The following is a 21,148-nucleotide window of genomic DNA, read 5'->3' on the forward strand; positions in this document are numbered from 1 at the left end:
TTGTTTTTAACTCTCTAATAACCAAACTGAATGTGCACTGGCAAGGGAAAACAAACAGATAAACAAGAATTGGACCATTTTCCTCAATAAGGATCTGTTTGCAAGTTGGATGCTTTGCTTTCATGGGATCTTCTTTGAACACGTTCCAGTATAGTGACTTTCTTAAATAATTAGATCTGAAAGGAACACTTCTTCGTACAAGCACATGCTCAGTTTTTATTCCAGACTTCCCACACCAAGACTTTTGGGCTATTTCTTCCCTTGTTTTTTTCTCACTGTGAGCTTCCTTGAAGCTCCTGAGTCTGGCAGTCACAGTATGGAATCAAATGAATATTATATAATTAAATCACACAAAACATAAAAACCTGTTTGCTGGGGTATTAGCAGTCTGAATTTCCAGAAGTCATGCTTCTTCTTTCTATACCAACTGCATTTTTTTAATCTAGCTGTGGAAGGTCCAGATAGAATGAGTTAGTTATTCAGAATGAATGAAAAATCTCCAAGGATTCCCATTGTGAAGTCCTTCATTCTTTTTTTTTTGTCTTTTTGCTATTTCTTGGGCCGCTCCCGCGGCATATGGAGGTTCCCAGGCTAGGGGTTGAATCGGAGCTGTAGCCACCGGCCTACCCCAGAGCCACAGCAACGCGGGATCCGAGCCGCGTCTGCGACCTACACCAGCCACAGCAACGCAGGATCCGAGCCGCGTCTGCAACCTACACCACAGCTCATGGCAACGCCGGATCGTTAACCCACTGAGGAAGGCCAGGGACCGAACCCGCAACCTCATGGTTCCTAGTCGGATTCGTTAACCACTGCGCCACGACGGGAACTCCAAGTCCTTCATTCTTTATCAAAGGAGACAGGCCTGTGGATCGCTAGGAGATAAAATGAGGCCTCTGAGATATAAAGTTATCTTAAAGTCCTGTAGTTATTACTCCTGCTTTGAATACCATGCTTATATTTTATTTTATTTAAAATAAATACTTGCCTGTATATGAGTGAGTTTATTTCTGTACTCTTTTCTGTTCCATTGCTCTTTTTTGTATATCCCTTTTTTATTTTCGCTGTGTCCATAGCATGCAGAAATTCCAGGGCCAGGGATCAGGATCAAACCCATGCTGCTGCAGTGACCCAAGCCACAGCAGTGGCAAGCCAGATCCTTAACCTGCCGAGTCACCAGGGAACTCCATCATGTTTATATTTTAAATATTTACTCTTTCATCATCATATCGTGTCTACATTTTCCACATTTTCCAAAATTAAGTTTCATCTTGATGGATTTCTGACAGCTTTTCTTCTATAAGACTTTTTTTTTTTTTTTTTGCTTTTTAGGATAAAATGCATATGGAACTTCTCAGGCTAGGGGTCGAATCGAGGCTACAGCTGCTGGCCTACACCACAGCCACAGCAATGTCAGATCTGAGCCGCCTCTGTGACCTACACTACAGCTCATGGCCACGCCGGATCCCAGGCACAATAAGCAAGGCCAGGGATTGAACCCAAGTCCTTATGGATACTAGTTGCGATTGTTAACCACTGAGCCATGATGGGAACTTCCAGATTCATTTCTAATGTGCCATAACAAGAACTCCCCTATAATACTTTTTGATAGTTTGTGTCACAGTTGGAGCAAAATTTTGTCAAAAACTTATGTTTAAGACATGAACTACTAGCAGATAGAGTATTCAGACATTGCTGGAGAAAAATCTGTCATGGGATTGATTTTATCCCACAGATTTCATAGCTGAAGGACCTAGAGGGAAGAAATGGCTAACCATCTGGCTATTCAGAGTTCTTTTGGGCTTGATATCAACCTTTGAGCTACTATTAGGGTCAATAGGCTTCTTGTGATCAACAATGTCAAAACAGCTTAACAATCTCAAATAGTCAACATGCCCTAAAAGAAGACTCTGAGCCAAGGTGAATAATGTTTTGAAGAGAACAATGATAATATTCTCCTTTCTTTCTTTCTTTTCTTTCTTCCTTCCTTCCTTTCCTTCCTTCCTTCCTTCCTTCCTTCCTTCCTTCCTTCCTTCCTTCCTTCCTTCCTTCCTTCCTTTCTTTCTTTCTTTCTTTCTTTCTCTCTCTCTCTCTCTCTCTCTTTCTCTCTCTCTTTCTTTATTTGTCTTTTTAGGGCCTCACCCACAACATATGGAGGTTTCTAGGCTAGAGGTGGAATTGGAGCTGTAGCTGCTGGCCTATGCCACAGCCACAGCAACACCAGATCCTTTACCCACTGAGTGAGGCCAGGGATTGAACCTGTGTCCTCATGGATGCTAGTCATATTTGTTTCCACTGAGCCACAGTGGGAACTCCTGATAATTTCTATTTTATACCTGAAACAAGGCTGCAAATAACAGAGAAGAGAAAGGGAAATTACACAGAATAGTCTTGCTGTCAAGATTCCAGGAAACTATTGAGTATCTCCTTGTAGGTTATTCAAACTCACCACTGTCCACAATCTTCTGGTGTTTCTTAAAAGGATGGCAATCCATGGCTCTGGCTGTGCTATTTTCAAAATAAATCAAAAGCATCAAGGGGACCCAACTGCTGCTTCGTGACTGCTCTTAAGCAAGAACTGGACAACTTGGGCTCATACTGCATTGCTATTAATTGTATGGATTAACACCCTTAATTAATACCCTTCTTTCTGGGCATCTATCCAGAGAAAACCACGACTCACAAAGACACATGTACTCTGATGTTCATTGCAGCACTATTTGCAATAGCCAAGACATGGAAACAACCTCAATGTCCATCGACAGAGGAGTAGATCAAGAAGATGTACATACACACAATGGAATATTACTCAGCCATTAAAAAGAACAAAATACCAGCATTTTTAGCAACATGGATGGACCTAGAAATTATCATACTAAGTGAAGTCAGCCATACAATGAGACACCAACATCAAATGCTTTCACTGACATGTGGAATCTGAAAAAAGGACAGACTGACCTTTGCAGAACAGATGATGACTCATAGACATTGAAAAGCTTATGGTCGCCAGAGGAGACAGTTTAGGGGGTGGGGGGATGTGCTTGGGCTGTGGGATGGAAATCCTGTGACATCAGATTTTTATGATCATTATACAACTACAGATGTGATAAATTCATTTGAGTAATAAAAAAAATAAAAAAATACCCATCTTTGACAAGGTGCTTTCCCCTTGACTCTCCATCACAGTGGGACAATCAGTCTGCAAACACAGTTACACTGGTTCCTTTTCTATTTCTCAGGATATCCCTAGCATTCCAGATTTAATCCACCAAAGCTTTGCTTTCATAGATGAAAAAAAAGTCTCTAATATTAAGAATAGCCAATTTTAAAGCACTTAGAATTGCACTGTTCATCTCAGATATCATAATATTATATTTTTCTAATTTTTTTTTTGTCTTTTTGCCATTTCTTGGACCGTTCCCACAGCGTATGGAGGTTCCCAGGCTAGGGGTCGAATTGGAGCTGTAGCCACCGGCCTATGCCAGAGCCACAGCAACGCGGGATCCGAGCCGCGTCTGCAACCTACACCACAGCTCACGGGAAGGCCGGATCCTTAACCCACTGAGCTAGGCCAGGGATCGAACCCACAACCTCACAGTTCCCAGTTGGATTTGTTAACCACTGAGCCATGACGGGAACTCCTAAATATTTTTTTTTAAGAGACAATCTTTACATTTTGCCTTTCATCCAATGCAGGTGTTATTTGTACGCAGAAATGAGGAACACTAGCCCTGACCATTTTTCATTTTAAGATGTGTCTACTTTTTTCTACAGAAGGCTGCATTATGCTATCAGCACTTTTTAGAAACATGACCTCAGAACTCACCTCTGACTGTTTTTTATTATATTCAGTTTCCTTAAACAACTGTCAATTGTCTTGGGATGAATAGGTAGACCTTGACATTACAACAAAGGCTAAAGGGCAGAATTAAGAAATGTATTATTTAAAATTCTCATAGGTTTTTTTGTCCTCCATCTATCTGGGTGCATTATAATCTGCCAGCTGCTTCAAGATACTCATCATGGTCAGCAGAAATTTACTAACATGATGCTAGAAAGTGGCGACAAGTAGCCCTTGTTGTACTACAGGCAGACAAATGACAAAAGAGAACTCTCAAAGCCCATAGGGAGCAGAGCCCAGTACAACTGGCAGTTCATTGAGACAGCTATGGAGGGAAATCACAAAGGATCGTGGTTTCACTAATAAACGTAACTATATTCAAATAAGATTGGAACCTCAGGGGACTTATCTTACTGACCTTCAGAGGATTTGCTGCATTTGACTTTCTTGCCAGAGGTAATCATCATCTATATGTATATTAAATGTACTTTATCCACCATGATAAAGGAGAATGTAAGCTGAAAGCATACTTTTGGTATTCTAGATTGCCAAAAAGAATAAATAGACTCAAGATAGAAAAAAGAAAACACTTTTGAAGGACATCAGCAATTACAGTGCTGTGAGAAGGGAGAGGGGAGACAAAACTAGTAATGAGAGAATGGTGAGACAAGTAAAGGAAAATAAAGTGCTCTCCTGGAGCTCACAGTGGGTACACATTTCTTCTCACAGAAGGTGTAGACAAAACAGTAAAGAAGGTACAGGTACCCAAAGCCAGGGTCATGGAATTGAAAATGAAAAATTTTTATAGAGAAGAGATTCTGAAAAGAAGAGATTTTATACCACTGGAGCTTTTCAGTAGGCAGTAGAATTGTTCCATAAAAGTTGAATCAAGGTTTTCTAAAAATGAGTGGAATGATTAGAACAATCCAAAACCATTTGGAAATGTAGAGAAAAGGGCTGCTGGCCAAAAGGGAAAGAGGTAAGGTAACCTCTTTGGTAATGATTTTGAGAAATGTAGAAGTTGGATCATGCATGGCCTTTTGGTACACATGCAACATTAATGAAGGATTTCTTATGGTAGGGCCCGAATCAGAAAGACTCTTGGATTTTTTTTTTTTTTTTTTGAGAAAATCACATTGTAAATTCAAGATACCATGATTTTCTTAGGGAGTAAATATAATGTAATAGAAAGGGTATAGAGTCTGACTTCAGCTTTGACAGATTGAGAATCAAATTCTGGCTCAGCCTCTCAGTTTAAATGCATGAATTTGGGCAATTACTTTCTCTCAGCCTCAGTTTCTTCATCTAGTAAATGTGAAAAGTTACAGCTGTGTCAGTTTTGTTGTGAGATGTAAACAATGTGTCAGGTAAAGAGTCTAACAAGTGACTCATAATTGAATGTAATAAACAGTATACATTTTTGGTTATTATATGCTTCAGGTAAAGGCAAAATACAGTTTATGATGAGAAATGACTGGGCGCTTAGCACACTTCAGAAGCCAGTGAATTTGGTAACCATTTACAAAAGAAATAAAATAAATACAAACAAATACAACACAAAGGCCCACTGATTTTTGGAAGTAATATATATTACCTACTCTGACCACATAAAGTTCTTTCTGTAGGCCAAGTGATTTGGAGTGAATTGGACAATTACATTGATTCTTTCTAAGAAGAAGTTAACACTTAGCATGCTGTTTATCATGCAGAGTATAAAATTATATGAAAAAGATTCATATGCATATGTTTTTTTTTGTTTTCCTCTGGTAAACTTTATCACGAAAATGAATTAATAGTGTCACTTTCTCTGTATGAAGTCTTTGTCAGAAGCATACAATATCAGAATTTTTATGTCTCATCTCTTCAAATTTATACTCTTCCTTTTTAATACTCTCTGTTTACATTGTTTGACATGTTATAGTATTTCTTAAACTGCTCAGACCATACAATCATGAAAATTAGACGTGAGGTCACATATATGGCTGATTATTCCATTGTTTTGACAATTTCAAAGCAGTCCCAACAGAATTCACTCCCATTTCATCACTACATTGTTGTAAGTTCAAGTTTCTTTTCTGTTATAATATTTATACATAACAATGACTGTGTGAAAGGTACAACTTAGCACACATCATGTACTATAAAGAAACACATGTTTACGTCTATGTTTCAGGGACATCTACCTTTGTTTACAGTTATAGATGTTCCTTATAAGATACCACTTTGTTTCTCCATATTGTGGAAAATTTCCATGAATAAAAGAGCTCTAAAAGTCACACTTGTCCATTTTTCTTTACAACATTGTGGCAAAGAACCTTGTGGGACACTTCTATTTTATATTCTTGTACTCCCAGTAGCTGCAAAATTTCTAAGGGTAGGGTTTGGAAGATGTAATTGAAAACAGAAGCAGTAGACTGGGATTCTACTTAGTAACTGTGTGACTTTGGGGCCATCACTTAATACCAGTGGGGTTTGGTTGACTTTTCTGTAAATAGGGACTTGTATCAGGGTGATTGATCCTCAAAATCTCTTCTAACTTCAAATTTTGTATGTTGGGGTAAGGGAGTTGAATTTATCAGAGGAAGGAATTCTTTTCATGATTTTGTCTAGAAGGAAGAATCTATAAGTCTACTTCTTTTCTTATCTAATTTTTTTGCTATGTGAAAATTCCTCTTTCTTTGATGAAAGAAGATAAGCCAGAGGGAAAAGGCTCCATTTAATATTAGTGGTGTACTCATATTATCTTGTAATATACAAAGCACATTTTCACCTCTTCCAGAGGTGTGGGCAATCACTTTTGTGGTTTGGGGTTTCTCAATGATACGGAGGATAGAAACAATCTTAAAATCACATCTGCAATTCTGTGGTTGTGACACTGTCTACAATATCTCAAGCTTATTAATCCAAATACAGTTTAATGAAAAGTCTATATCACCTATTGCAGCATTAGGGACAAAGATTTAACCAATTTTTCTTAGTAAAAGTTCACTAAAAGTACATTTTGATTTTTAAAACTATAAAGGTAATACATATGTGTTATAACAAGAAAAGCAACACAGAGATGCATTAAAGGGAAAAAAAAACCTTAAACATAGTCATCCACATACAAAAATAAGAACATAGATCCAGACCTTACGCCATTCACAAAAATTAAATCATAGATCTAAAAGCAAAATGCAAAATGCAAAACTTAAGACTCCTATAAAATAACACAGGAGAAAACCTAGGAGACCTTGGATATGATGATGCCTTTTTAAGTACAAGACCAAAGACATGCTCTCTGAAAGAAATAATTGATAAGGTGTACTTCATTAAAATTAAAAATTTCTGCTCTGTGAAAGACAATATCAAGACAATGAGAATGCAATAAGGAAGAACAAATTTTACTCCATATTAGAACTGTTCCTTTTCCTTTAACCTTACTTTAACTTTTGTCCTCTGTTGGAATTCCTGTCATGGCTCAGTGGAAACGAATCTAACAACAATGAGGATGCAGGTTCAATTCCTGGCCTTGCTCAGTGGATTAAGGATCCAGCATTGCCGTGAGCTGTGTGTGGTATAGGTCGCAGATGCAGCTCGGATCTAATGTTTGCTGTGGCTGTGGCATAGGCCAGCAGCTACAGCTCCTATTTGACCCCTACCTAGCCTGGGAACCTCCATATGCTACGGCTGTGGCCATAAAAAGACAAAACAAACAAACAAAAAAAACCCCTTTGTCCTCTGTTACTTGTGCTTAGTCATCCTAGCTCTGTACCTTTTACAAAAGGATGCTGCCTATAGCCTGAAATATACAGGATAGCCTATCCTATTCTCAAGGCTATGACTTTTAAATGTATTACATCTTGAGATAAAAAGTTGCAGAACAGAGAATAACATCTGTTTTGTTGGAGGTTTACAGGAACATAGTAAGGTGACCTACATGGATAGCTGTAAGAACAAAGGATTTCTGCACCAAGAAATTTGCAACAACTAACCACTCCCCCTCACCTTTTTTGTATAAAAGGATCCTGAATTTTGACTGAGGGGTGATGGTTGTTTGAGACATTAGTCTTGTATCTTCATGGTGTGCTCGCTTTCAGAATATAGTCATTATTCCTTGCCCCAACAACTTGCCTCCCAATTTATTGGCCTGTTGTGCAGAGAGCAGAATGAGCTTGGACTTGATAACAAGAAGAAAAGCCACAGGCCAGGAGAAAGTACTTTCAAAAACCACGTCTGATGAAAGACTGTTATCCAAAATATACAAAGAACTCTTAAAATTGAACAATAAGAAAATAAGTAACTTGATTAAAAAAATTGACCTTAAATGTGGATATCCTCACACCTAACCACACCTCACCAAAGAAGATATACAGATGGCAAATAAACATTTGAAAAGATGCTCCACATTGTGTCATTAGGGAAATGCAAAATAAAACAAGAAGACACTATGACATGCCCATTAGAATGGTCAAAATCCAAAACACTGACAATGCAACAAATGATGGTGTGGATGTGAAATAAAAACTCTCATTTATTGCTGGTGGGTATGCAAAAGGCATAGCCTCTTTGGAAGACAGTTTGGTGGTTTCTTACAAAACTAAACATACCCTTACTATACACTCCAATAATTGCATCACTTGGCATTTACCCAAAGGAGTTGAAAACTTATGTTCACACAGAAACCTGCACATGGATGTTTATAGCAGCTTTATTCAGAATTGTCAAAACTTGGAAGCAACCAAAGTGCCCTTTAGTAGGTGAATAGATAAATAATTTGCTATCCAGAAAATAGATTATTCAGTGCTTAAAATAAATGAAGAAATAGTTAATACTGTATTATATATTTGAAAGCTGCTAAGAGAGTAAATCTTAAAAATTTTCATCACAAGGAAAAAAATATGTGCAACTATGTGAGGTGATGGATGTTAACTAGATTTACTGTGGTAATCATTTTGTAATGTCTACATATATCTAACCATGCTGTAAACCTTAAACTAATACCATGTTATATGTCAATTATATCTCAGTAAAACTGGAAAAAAATAAATGACTATCAAGCTATGAAAAGACATGGAAAAAACTTGCATGCATATCACTAAATGAAAGAAGCTGATCTGAGACGGCTGCAATTGCTTGATTCCAACTATATATTTTGGAAAAGGCAAAACTATAGAGACAATAAAAATATCAATAGTTGAGGTAAGAGGGAAGAGATAAATAAGGGGAACACAGAGGATTTTTAGGGTATGAAAATACTCTGTGTGGCGTACTATAATGATGAATACATGTCACTATCCGTTTGTCCAAATCCATAGAATGGATACACCAAGAATGAACCCTAAGGTAAGCTATGGACTTTGGCTGATTATGATATATCTATGTATGTTTATCATTAGCAAAAAATGTACCACTCTGGTAAATGATGTTGATTATGGGAGAGGCTCTGGATGTATGGGGGCAGAGGGCATATGGAAAATTTATGAAACTTCCTGTACATTTTATTATAAAACTAAAAATTCTCTAAAATGGTAAAAGTTAAAAAAAAATTAAGCATGTCTCTCCACTCCCACTACCTGTCTCTCTCCACTAAGGTTACCAATGTTAACCATCCTGGGATGCTTTCTTCACCACCTTTCACTGTGCTCATGCAAACACATGCTAGTAAGCTCTTTTTCCAATTCGTGTAGGATGTCATAAAACTCAAGGTGACTAAAGAAACATGACTGTTTTCAATGACTACCAACATCTCTCTGACTGGCAAAGTCCTTCTTACATATAGCATATTTTCCCCTGAACTCAGTCCCTGATCTCTGTCTCCTTTACCATTTGTATTCTCATTCCTTAAAAATAAAAAAAAAGAAGCTATTCATTTCTGAAGAGTGAATTTTCTTGGAGGTTATGGGTAAGCACAGCATTTACTTTCTGGTAGCTATAAACTTTACTGTAGATATAAAATTTACTTTCCACGCCATAATATTTGAATGATTTTCGTACCTAAGCATTTAGCCCTATTGTGAAATGTTCAGAGCAGATTCAGAAGTTTCTTTCGAAGAAGTTTCACAAAGAGGGAACAAAAAACATGTTCAAGTGAAGAAAAGTAGTTAGCTATTCACAATTTCACTTCGAAAGTGTTAGTCTTACACAGTGCGCCAACTTTGATCTCATTCGTAACTACAAGTGTTAGTAATAGAAACAAAATGGAGATTCTAAGAGGGTTAGGAACACCATATTACAAACTGGATTGGAAGGTATCCCTTACATTATTCAACCATAGAAGTTGTCTAGTTGCTATGGTATATATAACCCTGGCCCAAGTGATCAGTAAAAAATAATTTACATATCAGTATTTTTCAAGGAAATAATCGGTTTTGACTAGAGAAGCAGGATCAGTCTATGTGCACAATGTTGATCCTGAAATGTCACTCCCTAGATAATAGTTTATAACTGGATGAAGAGCTATCTCAACAAGAAGTCAGGACTTCTGTAAAATATAGTGATGAGACATTTTTTAACCTAATGGGACTCTGCATGACAAAAATTCTTAAGATGATAATAGTACTGGATAAATCATGATCTGCTAGTTCAACCCCCAGAAGGAAAGAATCCTTCTATATAATGTTGCCGTAAGAGTTACCAAAAGATTTATAGCTTTTGCAGGAAGTGTTTAATATTTATCTATAAGAGTCTGAATTAGAGGTGGAGAAGCTGGAAGAAAGCAGGAGATTACCTCAGTGACTGCAAATGCTCATACTTCCAGATGTCTAAATGATAGGAGTGTTTTTGCCTTCTGGTAGACTCCAGGATGAACACAGTTTTAATTGGCGTAATTAAAAGGGGAATTAAAATGTGTATTGAGGACCATAAAAGAACCTCAGTGAGAACTTTCTTCAGAAATTAGGCACAATGACTCATAGGAATTGGGAATAATTATGCCAACAATTTGCCAGTGTCACTTTTGTTCTGATTTATAGCCAAACAAAAGAGAAGCATTTGATAGTCCTTTTAATGATATCATGTCTTATCCAAAAGATACACACAGGGAGAGTTTGTGTAGCTTGGATGCAATTGTAATTTAGACAGGTAGATCTCTAAATCAACAGGAAAACGGCACCTCTCTTGAGAAAGTTCCCAGAGACATCTTACGTGCTAAGCCTGTTAAGAAGGAAGATTATCATTAGTGTCAATAGACACAAGCCACTTGGGCAACAGATGTAGGTAATCCACAAGAACTTTGGCTTCCAACAACTGTCTTAGTTATGCCCAGCTCTGCATCTGCCAGTGTTAATCCATCATAACACAACCTGCTATTTACTTTCCTTGCAATAATGGGGACTTAAGAGGAAGAAGAAAGGTGAAGCAAGACCTATGAGGTAATTTAGAACTTTTTTGAATTTAAACTTTTTTCTTTTCCTTCATTTTATTTGGAGTTATTGACAAAATAGCATGAACATAGCTAGAGTAATCATTTGTTGCCAAAATTAATATAGGGGAATAAAATCATTAGCCGAGTTTCTTGTTTATAGTATTTGCTAATGCCATACAGAATCACTTTATAGAAAATAGATGAGGATATAATTTGTTAGGCACTTATCCATTTTTAATGATCTGGTTCTTTCACATAAAAATGATCTATCAGGTATTCTTAAAAAAGATAAATAACTAAACATAAGTAAAGCACCATAAGCAGTCCTCCAAAGGAAGTAAGATTTATGATAAACCTGCTCAACTGAAAAGAGAAAAAAAGGAGAGCAAAAACCTCTTGCTTTTCTATCAACCCATACCATTTTTTTGTGTGTGTGTACTTAAAATCAGTGAGAATAAAGTCAAAAGCTCTTCCAGATATAAGACATGTCACTCAGAGATATTTTTTCCCATTAGGTGCTGCTTATAGTTCATAGTGTGTAGTTCTTTGCTAAATCAAAATAGAAGTGCAGAGCTCTATGCTAATGAAGTGAGGTTCTATCCTATGTATATAGAGTGGCTCATATCTTGACGTCTATGTGACATTTTGACATATTTGTTTTGATGTAGCCGTTACTATGTAATGTGAAAAATAGACATCCTTTTCTCTTCCCTGAACCTTGTCCTATTCCCACACTTTATCCCAAACCAGATCTTCACTGTGAGAGGTGCTGGTAAGGAGCAAGGTAAAATTTTTGAGACAGATTCTGGGTTTCTGCCATATTCGTGTTGGACCAATAATCTCCCTTATGCTTATAAATGACTATGCAGTTTTCTATTCCCTTTATGAAAAAGTCAACGCTAAAAAAAAATAAAACACCTATTATTGTTTTAGGAGACAAACTTGGAGCCAGGTAAATTCCCTCATGGATATAAGGCTATTTAAGGTATCATTAGGAAAAAGGAAAAGAGCTTGGTAGCATAAAGGAGCTGCATTAACTTCAGCAGATCCCAACATCTTAAACTAAAAGCTCTTTGCAGACTGATATATATATATATATATATATATATATTTTTTTTTTTTTGCTTTTTAGGGCCATACTTGCAGCATATGTAAGTTCCCAGGCTAGACGTTGAATCAGAGCTGCAGCTGCTGGCCTATGTCATAGCCACAGAAACATGGGATCCAAGCCACATCTGTGACCTACACCACAGCTTACGGCAGTGCTGGGTCCTTAACCCACTGAGTGAGGCCAGAGATTGAACCCACATACTCATGGATACTAGTCAGCTTTGTAACCCAATGAGCCACAACAGGAACTCCCAGAAATCATTCTTTTAAGGTTCTTTCAAATAGAAGACATTGAAGTATTTATTTAGGTTATACATTATGAAATTGCCACTTTGATAGGTGAAAAATGACTTAAGGTTGATAATTTCATATGGTTCGACCTATTGACATAAGGTTGGCAATTTATGATTCAACCTAAGAGATAAACTCTAGACCCTACTTTATTTTAGCATACTGGACAACACATCTGAACTTCGAGTAGACAGAACTCAAAAGAAGAAAGAAAATTACAGCTCTACCAAGTATGTGATTTTGGGAAAGTATCAAAGTCTGTCTTAATCTTAGTTTCTTTATCTGTAAATTCAGAAGATTAATACCTATGTCATAAGGTGGTTGTCTGAATTGAGGACGGCATGCAAAAAGCACTTCATACAGTAATGAAGTAAATAGTAGTTACTATTAACCTTGAGAGATTGTTCTTTTTTTTTTTTGTCTTTTGTCTTTTCAGGGCTGCACCCATGACATATGGATGTTCCCAGGCCAGGGGTCTAATCTAAATCGGAGATACAGCTGCCGGCCTATGCCAGAGCCACAGCAAAGCCGGATCCGAGCCATGTCTGCGACCTTCACCACAGCTCACAGCAACGCCAGATCCTTAACTGACTGAGCTAGGCCAGGGATCGAACCCGCAACCTCATGGTTCCTACTCAAATTAATTTCCGCTGCACTATGACGGGAACTCCTTGAGAGATTATTCTTAACACTAGCATTATAAAAGTCATAAGGAGGACACTGAGACAGGAGGTTGCCAAGGGCTTGGAAATTTGGGGGAAAACCTAAAGAGATTACTAATAGATTCCTTTTAGGGTGATAAATATGTTCTAAAATTAAAATGTGGTTATAGTTATACAACTCTGTGAATATATCATGGAATTATATATTGAAAATGGGTGAATTTTATGGTATGTGGATTGTATCTCAATAAAGCTGGGTTTTTAAAAAGTCATAAAGAGGAACACCTAGAGAGAAAGTCAGAGCAAGAGCTTCAAGTTATTTGGAAAAAAAGTGTTTAGACTTGGCCTTTCGCAAGGTTCATTCATAAGTTTTCCACAAACAAACAAACCTCTGAGTTATTCTTGAATTAATCCAGTTTAGCATGAGACAGTCATCACAAAGCATTATTTCTAATTGGCTGTTTCTGGTACTAGCCACAGGGGAAGGGGTCGTTTATTGCTATTCTGCATCTGGCAAACATGTAGTTTCCATATAACAAACGTCATGAAGTAAAGATTTATTTCAAGATTTACTTCAGAGCTGAAGAAAAAGCTACAATTGATAAACTGTTTGGCTGTCTCACATCTTAGGCCTCCCAGTGCTTGGTGCACAGTTTTATGAAAAAGAAATCTGTGTTCCCCAACGCTTGCTCATTGCAATTGCATATGCATAATGTGAGTCTGGTTTTGAAGAGCAGCACAGCTTGGACAATGTTCAATCACCACACAGAGTCTGGGCAACATAAAGAGCAGGCCAGACCATGGAAGCTTAAAAAGAGAGCATAACAACAACTTGCCCAGATGATCAAACTACATTTTCCTCTTTAACTGTTAGACATTTACAGGGACACAATTTGGGGATGCCTTTGCATTCTATTTAATCCCTACGTAGAAACTAAGCTTTTGCATTCTATTTAATCCCTATGTAGAAACTAAGCTTTTCTCATAGAGGGCCAGATTCTTATACAGGCAATTTTATACATAGAACTCTATTGTATGCAAATCTGGACAGAAAGGGATTCCAGTTTTGAATACTGCATTATAATACATTTGTAAATAGTCCATCTGGTTAGGGATGATTTTTTTTTTAACCCCAAAGTGTTATACAGTGAGTTGGTTTTTCCTTGAACATCTACATAATTTATGCATAAAATAAAAACAGTTTCAAGGATTGTAGGTCAGTAGTTTTATCTTCATTTACACATTTAAACATCACCCTCTGAAGATGCAATATCTTGCTGTTTCAATGTGCATGTGTGTGTTTAAATTAATAGCACCCATGAGTCATATCCAGAATTAAATCACAATAAGGTGCTAGAATGCAGCCAGGCTACCAGCACTGAACTGACATCTACTAAAACGCTAGCAGAACATCTGAGATAGACAACAAGAAGGGTCAACTCAATGTAAAGCTGTGAAATAGACAATACCTTTCTTTAGTACTTTTCCACCCATTTGTTTCCAGTCACCCAGTGCCCTATGGTGTCTTATGGGTACTCTGAGCCCAATACTGCTATCATAGGAGCTGATTTTTCCAGGCAGACCAATGGTCTGGATCTTTTTCTTTCTGGTCAATTCCATCAATATTTAACCTTTCTGAATATCTCCCACTTTAGTTATATTCTACTTTATGCCTAGTCTAATAAAATAATTCAAGTTGAGGAGTTAATGCTTTGAAAGAGTTCTATGTTTTGCCATTTCCAGGAAACATTTGTATTTTAACAGGAGGATTTAATGTCTTAATTACTGTTAATTCAGTCAGGGAGAATTTTTATGCCCCTCAAAAAACAGTATATAGAAGACAGTTATCTTCCTGGTTTGGATAAGTATTAAAATAAGTATGTATATGTATATATATATTAGATGCCACATGAAGGGGGGATTGCAATCAACAAGGATTTAAAATATGCTACAAAGACATGGAAAAAGTAAGTCTTAAATAATGAAGCTTGCCTGTGGACTCCAGGTTAATATAGGAGGAGAAAGATCAATCAATAGTGAGAAAAGGAGGAGTTCCCTTCATGGCTCAGTGGTTAAGGAATCTGATGAGGAACCACGAGGTTGTGGGTTTGAACCCTGGCCTCGCTCAGTGGGTCAAGGATCCGGCGTTGCCATGAACCGTGGTGTAGGTCACAGACTTGGCTCAGATCCCGAATTGCTATTGACCTGTGGCGTAGGCTGGAGGCTATAGCTCTGATTAGACCCCTAGCCTGGGAACCTCCATATACCGCAGGTACAGCCCTAGAAAAGACAAAAAAAATATATCAGGGAAAGGAAAGATGGGGTAGCATTTCTGAGTATTCTAGAAAGCTCAAAGGAACCTATATATTCAGACAGGCTCTACAAACATCAGCTATAGCCACCAACCAATGACTGTTATTACAGAAGTGGAAAGAAGAACTTCAAGTCATTGGTCTTTTGAGTCAATAGGCATTTTGAAAACAGATAAACAATATCTGTAGGTCGTGTAATTTACACATGTATGCAAACAAATGTATTAAAGGGCACTTATCTCTACATTACTAAACTTTGGATGTATAAATTATACAATACTTCAGTACTTCCAACAATTTGCCCTCTCTTCATTTTGCAACTATGAGTCATTTATAGATAAAAGCCTTTACAATCAGATGGGGAAGAAAGAGACAAACAAGTTATATGCTAGAAGCAAAGTCACATGGTGTTCTTCCCTATTCTTTATCTCAAAGGCATACATTTATCTTTCTTGAATGCCTTCTCAAGATAAACATTAAATACCCTAATTCCATGGAATTACTGGAAGAAAAAAAAGGTTAATATGATATTAGTTTTTAAAGATTTGTCTCTTGGTATTCTGTCCCAACATGCCGATCTTATTTTTCCAAGCATTTAGTTCTTCTCGACTTGGTGTTAATCAGTCCACTCTAAATGTGTCACTAAGCTTTGCAGAAAGTCATGATGCTTGGTACTATCACTACTATTACATGCTATATTTTTGGGAGAGCATTTCTATGGTAGTATCAAAGCACACATGACTTTCAAATTTCTTTTCATTTGAAGATGGCAAAGCAGTGACAGATATAAAGAGTGGCAGGAGTATATCATGGGGGTAAATTCTATGACAACAGTCAAATAAAGCCAGAGGCAATTGTTCCAGCTTTGAAGGGGAAGAGAACAGTATTAAAATAAATATGGTCAGAGGAGTAAGAAATCATTCTCCCACTAATAAGAACTAGACGGCATTTTTTCTTTCTGGCTAAACAATAAGATTTCATAAGCATAAGTGGCATGGCCTCTCTGTTCCCCTGACTAATTGGCAGAGTATTCTGCTGCACTGTAAGTTGTTATCAAATTGCTCATTAAAATACTCATTTTATTGGTATTTTTGGCTTACTTAGCAGATATCTAATCAATCAGGTCTTAGATGTAAGTAGGTGTGATATTAATGCTACTACCAGGTTCAGGAACAGAAAATTCAGAAAAGATCAGGCAGAAACAATTAGGAAGATGAACCTTTGGTTTCAGGGTTTGGCACATAAAGTTGGATTTAAAGTTATAGTAGGAACTTGAGCTACTGAGAAGCAGATGATGCTGAAATGCATTTTTTTTTTTTTTGCTTTTTAGGGCCCCACTTGTGGCATATGGGAGTTTCCAGGCTAGGGGTCAAATTGGAGCTACAGCTGCCAGCCTGCATCACAGCCAGAGCAATGCAGGACGTACACTGCAGCTCACGGTAATGCTGGATCCTTAACCCACTGAGTAAGGTCAGAGATCAAGCCCGCATCCTCATGGATGATACTTGGGTTCATTACTGCTGAGCAATGATGGGAACTCTCTGCACTCCATTTTAATCCAAGACTCTGAGTGTTTGGACAAAGAAAGAATGGGAAAGACAAAGTTCTTGTTGTCCCTTTAAATATTAGTTTGTTGGTTTTCCAACAAACTAATATTAGTTTGTTGGTTCTAGTATTGGTGAAGAAACTGGTAATGGGCTAACTCTCACTCAGACAATAGTTATAAAACTCATGTTTATGCAGATTTTACCCTGAAATACTGCCAAGAACATGAACTGTGAGGCAGCTAGAAATCGAGCAGAAAGCCTGGCTTGAGGAGTCTTGAATACCAAAAAATGGAATTCAAGGATACCAGTTCCACCAGAAATTAAAGCGAGAGATTCTGACAAAAAGGTAGTGACAAGAGAGGGGGGGAGTTAGTTCCCATATCTGCATGTAAACTCCCCTCAATCCCTTGTATGATCCATGAACCATGAATTTATGGGGGATACTTCAAAGAGCCTAGGAAAAAGAAGAGTCAGAAGACTGAAAACACTGCATAGATATTTCAGCAAATAACCATTGTAAATAACACAGAGTTTGGAGTTTTAAAGGGGGTTGGTAAATACCTAAGCCTTATCACTGAAAGTCCAGAAAGATCATGCCTAAGAGGTAAAAGTTATGTTACAATATCAAAGCATTCGCCTTAGGACAAAAGGGGGGAAAAAAAACTGAAATAGAGTCATAATAACTGAACATAAAAGCAAGCCTCCACAAGTTAAATTTGATCAGCAAATAACTTATAACAAATACATTTCAGAGGAACATAACCAAATCCTGGGACTCTACAATGAATTATCCAAAATGTTCAGTGTAAAAATAATTTAAAAATTTTGAAAACTACAGAGAAAGAAGAAAGTTTAATCTATAATAAGCAGAAAAAGAAGTTAGTGGAAAAGGAGTTCTAGATGACCCAGATTATTGAATTAGCAGAAAAACATTTTAAACCAGACATTAAAATATGCTCAAGGTCTTAAAGAAAATATTGTCAAATTGGGTGAAAAATTGGGAAATCTCAATGAATAAATAAAATCTCTTGTAAGAACTAAATGTGCATTTCATAATTTAAAAGCGAACTATCAGAAATGAAAACTTCACTTACCAGTAGATTGGGAATAATAGAAGAAATGGTTTGTAACATTGAATTTATGTGAATCAAAATTGTCCATATGAAGAAGAGGAAGAAAGATTAATATAAAAATGAAGAGAATATCAGTAACTTCCAAGATATGATTAGGCATCTAAAAAACATAAAATTAGAGTCCTAGAGGGGAGAAGGGAGTATAAAAAATATTGTTAAAATAATAATTTAAATATTTCCAAATTTAGTTAAAAATGCAAAAAACAAATATTGATTAACAGATCCAGGAATCTTAGCCAATCCAAGTAGGATAAATTTAAAGAAACTTAGATCTAAGCATTTCATAGTCAAATTATGAAAAATTAAAGATAAATATATAAATAAGCAGCAGAGAAATAAGACATTATATATAGGGGAAAATGATGGAATACTTCTCACCAAAAACAACATTAAGCCAAAAGAAAAAGGGATCACATCTTTAAACTGCTGAATATAATATAAACCCCAAATTCAATATCCAGTGAAAATATTCTTCCAAATGAGGGTGATATAAAGATATTTTAAGATAAACTGTTTCCAGAATATCTAAGCTACAAGAAATGCTAAAGAAAGTTCTTAAGACTGAGGAAATTATACCAGAAGGAAACTCTGATCTACAGGGAAAAATGAAAAGCATCAAGAATGGTAAATAGGAGGGTAAATTTTAAAATTGTTATCTTTCTCCCACCTCTTAGTATTTTAAAAAGATAACTGACTAAAGCAAAAAACAAAACAAAACACTGCATTGTTGAATTTATAACATATAAATATAAAACAAATAAAATAGTAACACAAGGGTGGTGGTTATATGAAATTTTAACTTTAAAAGTATTTATTTTTTACCTGAATGACTACAATGTTTATTCTAAGTATATTGTGATAAGATTAAGATGGCATAATCTAATTCATAGAGTAGCTACTGAAATGACACTAGAAGGTATAATTAAAAATCTAATTGAGGAATTTAAAAATTTTCAAAAAAATATTGAACTAACCTGAAGGAAGGCTTTTAATGAGAAGGTGTTATTTAGTCTATTTACATTACATGTAATATTGATGCAGTTGGGTTTAAATCTACTATCTTGTTAGTTCTTATGTATTTTCTCTTTCTGTGTTCCTCCTTCAGTGTCACCATTTGTATTATTTCAATAATTTTTATTAGATGAGAAAGCAAGACACAACTTTATGTGAGCTTCAAGAATCACACTTAAATATAAAGATGTATATATATATATATATATATATATATATAAAGTAAAAAAATGTAAAACATTTACAATGCAAATTGTAAGCATAAGTAAACTGAAGTGAAGTGATTATAATAATATCAGACAAAATAGCATTCAAGAAAAGAGGAATTATTGGTTAAAAAAAGGGACATTTATCTTGTTTGAATGTAGTAACATCCTCTCTCATTGAGAGAATAGCTAAACAAAAAATTAGTGATCTGAAAACACTGTCAACTAACTTTGACTCTATTAACATTTTATAACACTTTACTCAACAACTGCAGAAAACATTCTTTTCTTGTGTGCATGGAACCTTAAGCAAGATAGATCATGTGATGGTCCTTAAAATAAGTCTCAAAAATTATCAAAAGATTTAAATATTAAGTGAATTTTCTCTAAGCACAACAGAGCTAAGTTATAAATTAATAACAAAAAAGTATCTAGAAATATGGTTCTCAAATGGTTCAAAATTAAGCAGCCTATTTGTAAATAACCCTTGAGTCAAAGAAGAAATTATGACGAGAATTATGAAATAAATCCACCTAGGCAATGGACACCCAGCACACCAACATGATGTCAGTCATACCAGTGGAGGAGAAAAAACTCATGGAAGTCAAAATAGGGGGAGATACCAAACTGGATATTGGCGTGGGACTTCACCCCTAAAGGAATTGTTGGGCCATTTCAAAGAGGTTATTACAAGTATGTCAATGTGAAGAAAGGGAACATGGCTGGGATTTCTAGGGTGCTGGCAACTTGCATGCTTTTCAGCTATTGACCTTCTTAGAAGGAACTCAAACATGAGTGGTTATGCAAGTACCACTGAAGACAGCCCAGTGTGGACTGCCACTCTGCATTCCTGACCATGACCTTTTTTCCCTGGGCACCCTTCCTTGAGGAACACAATGGTTGAAATCTTTTCATGTCCTAATTGGGAATTATTGTCCAATAAAAGATGACTGCTACATGTAAAGAGAAAATGTCTACTTGATAGTGAAAACACAAAATAACAAAATGTGTGGGAAGCAGCTAAAGCAGTGCTTAGAAGGGAATATGTACATTTGAATATGTAAAAGAAGAAAGTCTTCTTCATATAAAAGAAGCAGGGCTCAAAATCATTGATCTTATATTTCTACCTTATGAAGCTAAAAAAGGAGAGAAAATTAAATGAAAGTAGAAATAAGAAAATAATAAAGAGCAAAAAATCAATAAAATAGAAATTACGAACAACAGAAAAAAATTAGCCAGAAAAAGCTGGTTCTTTGAAAAGTTTGATAAAATGGATAAACTCTGTTGTAGATCAGTGAATAAATGAAGGGTCAAATACAAATTACAAGTATTAGGAATGGAAGTAGGGATATTATTACAGACCTTACATACATTAAAATGATATCCAAAGAATATTACAAATAACTTTATGCTAATGAAACTGACAAATTGGATAATATGGATTAATTTCTTGAGTGACAAAAATTGCCAAAGTGACATGAAAAGATATTGAAAATTATAATGATGACATTTATAAAAGAAATTGAATGTGTAATAAAAGAACCTCCCTGCAAAGAAAATTTCCAGATCACAAGTTCTTGCTGATGAATTCTGTCAAACAGTTAGGAAGGAAATAACATTAATCTCATTAAACTCTTTTAGAAGATGAAGAAGGGGAGAATCCTTAATTTGTTTTATGAGGCCAGGTTAA

The 21,148-nt window shown here is 36.1% G+C and overlaps 1 pseudogene; it reads left to right on the forward strand.

Moving 5' to 3' along the window:
• Positions 1–20,019: 20,019 nt before the first annotated feature.
• On the forward strand, positions 20,020–20,275 carry LOC125118965 (ATP synthase subunit f, mitochondrial-like; annotated as a pseudogene).
• Positions 20,276–21,148: the final 873 nt, after the last annotated feature.

This window comes from Phacochoerus africanus, chromosome X (assembly GCF_016906955.1).
Source record: "Phacochoerus africanus isolate WHEZ1 chromosome X, ROS_Pafr_v1, whole genome shotgun sequence".
Lineage (NCBI taxonomy): Eukaryota > Metazoa > Chordata > Mammalia > Artiodactyla > Suidae > Phacochoerus > Phacochoerus africanus.